This window comes from Drosophila subpulchrella, unplaced genomic scaffold, assembly GCF_014743375.2.
Source record: "Drosophila subpulchrella strain 33 F10 #4 breed RU33 unplaced genomic scaffold, RU_Dsub_v1.1 Primary Assembly Seq173, whole genome shotgun sequence".
NCBI lineage: Eukaryota > Metazoa > Arthropoda > Insecta > Diptera > Drosophilidae > Drosophila > Drosophila subpulchrella.
The window spans coordinates 30,001-40,000 of NW_023665509.1; the positions used below are offsets into that span (position 1 = coordinate 30,001).

At 33.7% G+C, this 10,000-nt stretch overlaps 2 non-coding genes across 2 annotated transcripts; both read right to left on the minus strand.

Moving 5' to 3' along the window:
* Positions 1–5,248: 5,248 nt before the first annotated feature.
* On the minus strand, positions 5,249–9,219 carry LOC119559116. Its single transcript, XR_005220675.1, has one exon. It is a non-coding gene; the product is annotated as a large subunit ribosomal RNA (ribosomal RNA).
* Positions 9,220–9,620: 401 nt separating this feature from the next.
* LOC119559119 lies at positions 9,621–9,799 on the minus strand. Its single transcript, XR_005220678.1, has one exon. It is a non-coding gene; the product is annotated as a 5.8S ribosomal RNA (ribosomal RNA).
* Positions 9,800–10,000: the final 201 nt, after the last annotated feature.

A 10,000-nucleotide genomic window follows, 5' to 3' on the forward strand; every position in this document is an offset into this window, starting at 1 on the left:
ACAAAATCATATGTTTACGCATAACATAAGTTTTGACCAATACGAGGAGGGGCCCGCCAACGACCACCTCCCTATAGTAGTTTTTTACCCCACGCACTACTGCGTGCCTGTTTACAGTACTAGTGCCAGCTATCACTAGGTTTATATATCATGTTTCAGTGATATATGGGTAAATTCTACCATTTATTCTTATGTATATGGCATTTCTATGCCATATTTATACAATCCATTCATATCTTAATGTATATTTATTATATTATACATTATTATGCCTTATAGGTATTATACCTATAAGCCATATCCATACGATTCATTCACTAGTGCCGCCCCTCACTAGGTTTATAATTGTTATATCATTGATATACAATTTATTTCTATATATATGGCATTTATATGCCATATCCATACAATGCATTCACATTTCAATGTATATTTACTTGTTATACATTATTATGCCTTATAGGTATTATACCTATAAGCCATATCCATACGATTCACTTATATAAATATATGTATATTTTTCTATACATAATTTTTTTTTACTTTTGTATGGTTTTCTATGCATATCCATAGTTTATATGGATATGCTTGGCGTTCTATATAGTATTGACAAATTCATATGCATAACATAAGTTTTGACCAATACGAGGAGGGGCCCGCCAACGACCACCTCCCTATAGTAGTTTTTTACCCCACGCACTATTGCGTGCCTGTTTACAGTACTAGTGCCAGCTATCACTAGGTTTATATATCGTGTTTCAGTGATATATGGGTAAATTCTACCATTTATTCTTATGTATATGGCATTTCTATGCCATATTTATACAATCCATTCATATCTTAATGTATATTTATTATATTATACATTATTATGCCTTATAGGTATTATACCTATAAGCCATATCCATACGATTCATTCACTAGTGCCGCCCCTCACTAGGTTTATAATTGTTATATCATTGATATACAATTTATTTCTATATATATGGCATTTATATGCCATATCCATACAATGCATTCACATTTCAATGTATATTTACTTGTTATACATTATTATGCCTTATAGGTATTATACCTATAAGCCATATCCATACGATTCACTTATATAAATATATGTATATTTTTCTATACATAATTTTTTTTTACTTTTGTATGGATTTCTATGCATATCCATAGTTTATATGGATATGCTTGGCGTTCTATATAGTATTGACAAATTCATATGCATAACATAAGTTTTGACCAATACGAGGAGGGGCCCGCCAACGACCACCTCCCTATAGTAGTTTTTTACCCCACGCACTATTGCGTGCCTGTTTACAGTACTAGTGCCAGCTATCACTAGGTTTATATATCGTGTTTCAGTGATATATGGGTAAATTCTACCATTTATTCTTATGTATATGGCATTTCTATGCCATATTTATACAATCCATTCATATCTTAATGTATATTTATTATATTATACATTATTATGCCTTATAGGTATTATACCTATAAGCCATATCCATACGATTCATTCACTAGTGCCGCCCCTCACTAGGTTTATAATTGTTATATCATTGATATACAATTTATTTCTATATATATGGCATTTATATGCCATATCCATACAATGCATTCACATTTCAATGTATATTTACTTGTTATACATTATTATGCCTTATAGGTATTATACCTATAAGCCATATCCATACGATTCACTTATATAAATATATGTATATTTTTCTATACATAATTTTTTTTTACTTTTGTATGGTTTTCTATGCATATCCATAGTTTATATGGATATGCTTGGCGTTCTATATAGTATTGACAAATTCATATGCATAACATAAGTTTTGACCAATACGAGGAGGGGCCCGCCAACGACCACCTCCCTATAGTAGTTTTTTACCCCACGCACTATTGCGTGCCTGTTTACAGTACTAGTGCCAGCTATCACTAGGTTTATATATCGTGTTTCAGTGATATATGGGTAAATTCTACCATTTATTCTTATGTATATGGCATTTCTATGCCATATTTATACAATCCATTCATATCTTAATGTATATTTATTATATTATACATTATTATGCCTTATAGGTATTATACCTATAAGCCATATCCATACGATTCATTCACTAGTGCCGCCCCTCACTAGGTTTATAATTGTTATATCATTGATATACAATTTATTTCTATATATATGGCATTTATATGCCATATCCATACAATGCATTCACATTTCAATGTATATTTACTTGTTATACATTATTATGCCTTATAGGTATTATACCTATAAGCCATATCCATACGATTCACTTATATAAATATATGTATATTTTTCTATACATAATTTTTTTTTACTTTTGTATGGTTTTCTATGCATATCCATAGTTTATATGGATATGCTTGGCGTTCTATATAGTATTGACAAATTCATATGCATAACATAAGTTTTGACCAATACGAGGAGGGGCCCGCCAACGACCACCTCCCTATAGTAGTTTTTTACCCCACGCACTATTGCGTGCCTGTTTACAGTACTAGTGCCAGCTATCACTAGGTTTATATATCGTGTTTCAGTGATATATGGGTAAATTCTACCATTTATTCTTATGTATATGGCATTTCTATGCCATATTTATACAATCCATTCATATCTTAATGTATATTTATTATATTATACATTATTATGCCTTATAGGTATTATACCTATAAGCCATATCCATACGATTCATTCACTAGTGCCGCCCCTCACTAGGTTTATAATTGTTATATCATTGATATACAATTTATTTCTATATATATGGCATTTATATGCCATATCCATACAATGCATTCACATTTCAATGTATATTTACTTGTTATACATTATTATGCCTTATAGGTATTATACCTATAAGCCATATCCATACGATTCACTTATATAAATATATGTATATTTTTCTATACATAATTTTTTTTTACTTTTGTATGGATTTCTATGCATATCCATAGTTTATATGGATATGCTTGGCGTTCTATATAGTATTGACAAATTCATATGCATAACATAAGTTTTGACCAATACGAGGAGGGGCCCGCCAACGACCACCTCCCTATAGTAGTTTTTTACCCCACGCACTATTGCGTGCCTGTTTACAGTACTAGTGCCAGCTATCACTAGGTTTATATATCGTGTTTCAGTGATATATGGGTAAATTCTACCATTTATTCTTATGTATATGGCATTTCTATGCCATATTTATACAATCCATTCATATCTTAATGTATATTTATTATATTATACATTATTATGCCTTATAGGTATTATACCTATAAGCCATATCCATACGATTCATTCACTAGTGCCGCCCCTCACTAGGTTTATAATTGTTATATCATTGATATACAATTTATTTCTATATATATGGCATTTATATGCCATATCCATACAATGCATTCACATTTCAATGTATATTTACTTGTTATACATTATTATGCCTTATAGGTATTATACCTATAAGCCATATCCATACGATTCACTTATATAAATATATGTATATTTTTCTATACATAATTTTTTTTTACTTTTGTATGGATTTCTATGCATATCCATAGTTTATATGGATATGCTTGGCGTTCTATATAGTATTGACAAATTCATATGCATAACATAAGTTTTGACCAATACGAGGAGGGGCCCGCCAACGACCACCTCCCTATAGTAGTTTTTTACCCCACGCACTATTGCGTGCATGTTTACAGTACTAGTGCCAGCTATCATTAGGTTTATATATCGTGTTTCAGTGATATATGGGTAAATTCTACCATTTATTCTTATGTATGTATATGGCATTTCTATGCCATATTTATATAATTCATTCATATCTTAATTTATATTTATTATATTATACATTATTATGCCTTATAGGTATTATACCTATAAGCCATATCCATACGATTCATATACTAGTGCAGCCCCTCACTAGGTTTATATATCTCATTTTAATTATATATTGGTAAATTCTATTATTTATTCTTGTGTATATGGCACTTATATGCCGCCATATCTATAAAAATGCATTTATATTTCAATGTATATTTTCTATATTATACATTATTATGCCTTAAAAAGTTATTATACCTACCATAAGGCGATATCCATACGATTCATTTATATAAAAGATATATGTATAATTTTCTATACATAATTTTTTTTTATGAATATATGGGTTTCCTAAGCATATCCATATAATACATTTAGTTTTATATGGATTAGATTGGTCTTCTTTATTGTATTGCCAAACTCATATTGATAAAATAAGTTTTGAACAATAAGAGGATCAGCCGCCAACCAACCAACCACTGCTACCATTGGAGGAACATATACTTACTTTTTATATGTCCTCTTACTTGAATGGTCCTCTCTTTACTTGAAAATTTCATTACCATAGGAATCTATTTATACATGGAATATGATTTCCACTACTTTTTCGCGTCACTAATAATTAATATGACGATACAGACTTGCTACCATAACATAAGTCTTGAACAATAATAGGAGCAGCCGCCAACCAACCACCAACCAACCAACCACTGCTACCATTGATAGTAATTTTATATGTCCTCTTTAGTTGAATTTCAATACCATAGGAATATTTATACATGGAATATGTTTTGCCACTACTTTTTCGCGTCACTAATAATATGACGATACAGTCTTGCTACCATAACATAAGTTTTGAACAATAAGAGGAGCAGACACACCAACCAACCAACCGCGCTGCTACCATTATATATACTTATATTTATATAAGTCCTCTTTACTTGAATGGCCTCTTTACTTGAATTTCAATACCATAGGAATATTTATTTATACATGGAATATGTTTTGCCACTACTTTTTCGCGTCACTAATAATATGACGATATAGACTTGCTACCATAACATAAGTTTTGAACAATAAGAGGAGCAGACACCAACCAACCAACCGCTGCTACCATTGAATGAACCATATATACAAACTTTTATATATGTCCTCTTTACTTGAATTTTAATACCATAGGAATATTTATACATGGAATATGTTTGCCACTTTATCATCGCGTCACTAATAAGATGACGATACATTTTGTTTGTTCAATATTTACTTATATATTGATGTTTCCAATTTAGGTCTTTTATATTTCTTCTTCCCTACCTTACACACCACAAACAAAGTGGCGTGCGATGCTGCAAGCAAGCATAATGATTATGCCCGCTTGCAACATCTTTATTATCGAATCATCAAGCAAAGGATAAGCTTCAGTGGATCGCAGTATGGCAGCTGCTCAACCACTTACAACACCTTGCCTGTTACAAAAGTCGTTTACAATTGATTCTAGGCTTTGTCATTGTATTAAATAATGCTTTTATATGTAACTAGCGCGGCATCAGGTGATCAAAGATCCTCCCAATTTACTATGTTACAAATTACATTGGCATCACATCCATTGTCGTTTATAAAGTAAATTATAAACTTTAAATGGTTTAGAAGCCATACAATGCAAATTGCCCCTTATTTATCATTGCAGTCCAGCACGGATACGACCTTAGAGGCGTTCAGGCATAATCCAACGGACGTAGCGTCATACCACTGTTCGCTCGAACAAGTATTGTGCCATTGGTCCGTACCTGCGGTTCCTCTCGTACTACGCAGGAATGCTGTCGCAACAACGTTTTGTCATTAGTAGGGTAAAACTAACCTGTCTCACGACGGTCTAAACCCAGCTCACGTTCCCTTGCATGGGTGAACAATCCAACGCTTGGTGAATTTTGCTTCACAATGATAGGAAGAGCCGACATCGAAGGATCAAAAAGCGACGTCGCTATGAACGCTTGGCCGCCACAAGCCAGTTATCCCTATGGTAACTTTTCTGACACCTCTTGTTAAAAACTCTTTAAACCAAAAGGATCGATAGGCCGAGCTTTTGCTGTCCCTGTGTGTACTGAACACCGAGATCAAGTCAGCATTTGCCCTTTTGCTCTATGTGTGGTTTCTGTCCGCACTGAGCTGGCCTTGGGACACCTCCGTTATTATTTGAGAGATGTACCGCCCCAGTCAAACTCCCTACCTGGCAATGTCCTTGAATTGGATCATACCTGAGTAATTGGAGTTATACCAAATTTTCAAATCAAAAATACATAAATGCACCGTTTTATTAAAGAATTTGTTTGCGATTATATAACAAACTCGTGATACTTTGATCAAGAAGCTTGCATCAAAACCCAATACCATAAGATATAATAAATATATCCGTATAATGGCTAGGAAATGATACACGTTCCATTTAATCAAGTAAGTAAGGAAACAATAAGAGTAGTGGTATTTCATTGGCGATACCAAACCGAAGTCTAATATCTCCCACTTATTCTACACCTCTTATGTCTCCTTACACTGCCAGATTAGAGTCAAGCTCAAAAGGGTCTTCTTTCCCCGCTAATTATTCCAAGCCCGTTCCCTTGGCTGTGGTTTCGCTAGATAGTAGATAGGGACAGTAGGAATCTCGTTAATCCATTCATGCGCGTCACTAATTAGATGACGAGGCATTTGGCTACCTTAAGAGAGTCATAGTTACTCCCGCCGTTGACCCGCGCTTACTTGAATTTCTTCACTTTGACATTCAGAGCACTGGGCAGAAATCACATTGTGTCAACACCCGCTAGGGCCATCACAATGCTTTGTTTTAATTAGACAGTCGGATTCCCCAAGTCCGTGCCAGTTCTGAATTGATTGTTAATTGATAATCGTTATAATTAATAAGAACTAATTGGTTTAACCCAATTAGTATTCTTAAAAATTTTAGCAAGAAAGTTCCACAATTGGCTACGTAACTAAACTATCCGGGGAACAAGTGACCAACATAAATGCCAGACACTCTATTTACCCAGAACGAGCACATAAACCATGTTATTGTTTCCCAATCAAGCCCGACTATCTCAATCTTCAGAGCCAATCCTTATCCCGAAGTTACGGATCTAATTTGCCGACTTCCCTTACCTACATTATTCTATCGACTAGAGACTCTTCACCTTGGAGACCAGCTGCGGATATTGGTACGGCCTGTTGAGAAGTTTGCGTGTCCCCACCATAAATTTTCAAGGTCCGAGGAGAAAATATCGACACAACAGTATATGTCATGCTCTTCTAGCCCATCTACCATATCTCTCTGCGAAAGACTTCCATGGTAGTACGGCTATAAAACAGAAAAGAAAACTCTTCCGATATCTCTCGACGGCTTCTTTATGGTCGTTCCTGTTGCCAGGATGAGCACGAGGCCCATATTTAATAACAAACGGATACTCAACAGGTTACGGAATTGGAACCGTATTCCCTTTCGTTCAAAATTATTCAAGTATATTAATTAGCTTGATTTATATAATATAATTATATTTGTATGGCATTTGTGTTTTACTTGAAAATTTTCGGCTTTCGCCTTGAACTTAGGACCGACTAACTCGTGATCAACCACTGTTCACACGAAACCCTTCTCCACTTCAGTCCTCCAAGGTCTCATTCGATTATTTGCTACTACCACCAAGATCTGTACCAATGGCAGCTCCATGCAGGCTTACGCCAAACACTTCTACGCATACCATTGTACCTTCCTACTCACTAAAGTTTCAAAATTTATATCACAAGTAATATAAATCATCTACTTTAGCGGTAATGTATAGGTATACAACTTAAGCGCCATCCATTTTAAGGGCTAGTTGCTTCGGCAGGTGAGTTGTTACACACTCCTTAGCGGATTTCGACTTCCATGATCACCGTCCTGCTGTTTTAAGCAACCAACGCCTTTCATGGTATCTGCATGAGTTGTTAATTTGGGCACCGTAACATTACGTTTGGTTCATCCCACAGCGCCAGTTCTGCTTACCAAAAGTGGCCCACTGGGCACATTATATCATAACCTTGAACTTCATATCAAGAAAGTTAAGGTTCTTACCCATTTAAAGTTTGAGAATAGGTTAAGATCGTTTCGACCCTAAGGCCTCTAATCATTCGCTTTACCAGATAAGATTATTTTATATAACATTAAAATGCACCAGCTATCCTGAGGGAAACTTCGGAAGGAACCAGCTACTAGATGGTTCGATTGGTCTTTCGCCCCTATACTCAATTCTGACAATCGATTTGCACGTCAGAACTGTTTCGGTCTTCCATCAGGGTTTCCCCTGACTTCAACCTGATCAAGTATAGTTCACCATCTTTCGGGTCACAGCATATATGCTCAAGGTACGTTCCAGTTAGAGGCATAAATAATATAAATATCATTATACATAACTATATAGAACGCCCCGGGATTGTGTTAATTAGCTATAAATAGTTAAAAAACTAATCCCATTATTAGTCAAGTTAATTACGCTATTAGGTTTATATCCCAATAACTTGCACATATGTTAGACTCCTTGGTCCGTGTTTCAAGACGGGTCCCGAAGGTATCCTGAATCTTTCGCATTGTTAATCATACAAGTGCATATAATAAACACAAAAATCAATGATAATTATGCCATTATATAATTCCGAAAAATTAACGCACTGTATTCATATAAATCTATCAGCACTTTATCAAATTAATAACATTTATTCTGTGTTAAAATGCAAGCAAATTAATTTGAATAAACTATAAGTTATATTTTATGATAAATTTTGTATGCTAATAGATTACAATGTCCTTATATGGAAAAAATGCACACTATTATCATAATATTGTTTAAATATTACAATTTTAATGATGAATTTTCCATAACGGATATTCAGGTTCATCGGGCTTAACCTCTAAGCAGTTTCACGTACTGTTTAACTCTCTATTCAGAGTTCTTTTCAACTTTCCCTCACGGTACTTGTTTACTATCGGTCTCATGGTTATATTTAGTTTTAGATGGAGTTTACCACCCACTTAGTGCTGCACTATCAAGCAACACGACTCTTTGGAAACATCATCTAGTAATCATTAACGTTATACGGGCCTGGCACCCTCTATGGGTAAATGGCCTCATTTAAGAAGGACTTAAATCGTTAATTTCTCATACTAGAATATTGACGCTCCATACACTGCATCTCACATTTGCCATATAGACAAAGTGACTTAGTGCTGAACTGATTTCTTTTCGCTCGCCGCTACTAAGAAAATCCTGGTTAGTTTCTTTTCCTCCCCTAATTAATATGCTTAAATTCAGGGGGTAGTCCCATATGAGTTGAGGTTGTGTATAACTTTTTTTGCAATTAATTCTTTATATATAATGATAAAACATTTTATTAAATTCGTTATATATTTTATATATTTGTATGGCATTTGTTTGGTCTAACGAATCAACGAAGAATAATAATATTGTCAACGGCTTTCTATTTACTAATCTTTAATAAGAGACAATTCTAGATAAATTTTTTATGCTAGACATTTCTCAGTATTATTTGATTGAAAAAGAAAATATTTCTCTTCGTTTTTCACATTCAAATTATTTACTAATGTGAGATAATGTTTTTCATATATTTGTTAATATTATGAATAATATAATAATTAAATTATTATTATCCAATAATATACCATATGCTTATAAAATTTCATTATAAAATTTATATAAACAACTTAATTAGCATAGTCTTACAACCCTCAACCATATGTAGTCCAAGCAGCACTATAAAATTAATTAAAGTACATAACAGCATGGACTGCGATATGCGTTCAAAATGTCGATGTTCATGTGTCCTGCAGTTCACACGATGACGCACAGTTTGCTGCGTTCTTCATCGACCCATGAGCCGAGTGATCCACCGCTTAGAGTTTTATATATTGGTTTGGTAATTTTGTCATATATGTTTTTATTGAAAGAAATTAAAAATACACCATTTTACTGGCATATATCAATTCCTTCAATAAATTGATTTTTATACCTAAAACGAATGCTGCGAAATGTCTTAGTTTCATATAACCAATAATATATCAAGTATTTTTTAAATGGCATTTACGGTATTAATACTTTTTTT